Consider the following 2,111-nt stretch of genomic DNA (forward strand, 5'->3'; position numbering starts at 1 on the left):
ATCACATCTCTCCTAAACTCCAGCCCTTTGTTTCAAACTGGTACCTCAGATTCAACATTCCCAACATCTTTTTTTCTCTTCCCCTCCTGTGATTCATTGAGTCATATAAGCCAGAAATGTGAGCATCATTGTCACTTCTCTATTACTTTCTAAATATTTCAGTTTTTGGTTATTTTGGGTTTTTTGTTTTGTTTTTGAGACAGTCTCACTCTGTCACCTTAGTTAGAGTGCTGTGGTGTCATCATGGCTTACTGCAGCCTCATACCCTTGGGCTCAAGCAATCCTCCTGCCTCAGTCTCCTGAGTAGCTGGGACTACAGGCATGCGCCACCACGCCCAGCTAATTTTTCTATTTTTGGTAGAGTTGTCCAGATAATTTCTTCCTATTTTTCAGTAGAGACGGGGTCTCTGTCTTGCTCAGGCTGGTCTTTAACTCCTGACCTCCAGTGATTCTCCTGTGTTGGCCTCCCAGAGTGCTGGGTTACAGGTGTGAGCCACCATACCCAGCTGTTTCTAAGTATTTCTGAATCTGTAGCTTCTTCCGTATCTCCGCTCCTGGTCTCCTAATTCAGGCCCACAACAACTCTTACTTGGAATATTTCCATGATCTCTCACAGTTCTGTTTTTAGTCTTGTTCCCTTTTAAATTCTGTCATATTGTCTTCAGAATGGTCTAACAGATATTTGATTTTTCTACTTCCCCTTCTTAAAAGTATTCAATAGTTTCTAGTTATTAAAACACAGAATTTAAACTTTGCGTAGTATTGCAGGCCCTTTATGATCTCGGCATTTGCCTTCCAATCCAGCCTTACTTCTCTACCTTGTAGTTAATACATGAGCAAATACAGTTCTTTTAGTTCCCAGATGAGCTTCCAAATCTCATCTCAAATGCTACTTCCTCCGGGAAACCTTCCCTGACTTTCCAAAAGAAACTTAGATACATTTTCTTCTTTGTTCTCATTATATTTTATAATTTATAAATTTGCCCTCCTAACCGTCCTATGGTCTGTAAGCATCCTAAAAGCAAAAAGATACTTGTCTTTTTGCCATTGTATCTCCAGGGTGCCTGTCACCTAAAAGATATTAAAAAAAATTTGTTGAATAAATGACTATTCCTTTGAGTTGAGAAAATGCTGCATAAATTTAGAAGATGCCCCTTCTGTTATGTTCTGGGAGCAGAAGAACAAGGTTGGAGTCTTGGTTTTGCCATTTACCATCTGTGTGACCTTGGTTGAGTCACTTGAAGCCTCTGAGCCTTAGTTTCCACAACTTAGAAATGAGGGTCGGGGCAGGTGCAGTGGCTCACGCCTGTAATCCTAGCACTCTGGGAACCCGAGGCAGGAGGATTGCTTGAGCTCAGGAGTTTGAGACCAGCCTGAGCAAGAGCAAGACCCTGTCTCTACCAAAAGCAGAAAAATTAACCAGACATGGTGGCACACACTTGTAGTTTCAGCTACTGGGGAGACTGAGGCAGGAGGATTGCTTGAGCCCAGGAGTTTGTGGTTGCTGTCAGCTTACACTGATGCCATGGCACTGTAGCCTCGGCAACAAGGTGAGACTCTCTCAAAAAAAAAAAAAATGGATCAATAACTGCTTTATCTATATCAGTAGGTTTCTGTGTCAGTCAGATATGATTATGCTTGTAAAGGTGTTTTATAAAGTATAAAGCGTTGTATAATTGTTAATTATTATGTAATGATACAAGCTCCACTTTCCTCACAACTTTTGACTCATTTTTTTTCCTTGCACATATTGTTGAAAAGGCCCTTTTTCGTCATTGAAGCCGTAACTATTCTTCTATAATGTGCGTTCTGTTCATATCCATTTTCATCAATAGGTGTCATGTACTCCTGTATACCATCTTAAATGTGACAGATTTAAAGGCTTTCCCTGTATTCCAATGGATTAAAAAAGATTACAAAATCCTAGAAAGTTCTCAAGGATTCTGTCTTGATTCTATAATTTTTTCTCTTATTTAAAAAAATTTATATTTTTGCAACTTTAGAACTTAAAAGGAGTTTTAAAAATGTAATGTAAACCCATTTGTTGAGCACTTTTGTGTAAGGCTTTGTATTATTCTAATTCTTACAGTAACTCTGTGAGGGAGATATAC

This window comes from Propithecus coquereli, unplaced genomic scaffold, assembly GCF_000956105.1.
Source record: "Propithecus coquereli isolate 6110/MARCELLA unplaced genomic scaffold, Pcoq_1.0 Scaffold59, whole genome shotgun sequence".
Classification (NCBI taxonomy): Eukaryota; Metazoa; Chordata; class Mammalia; order Primates; family Indriidae; genus Propithecus; species Propithecus coquereli.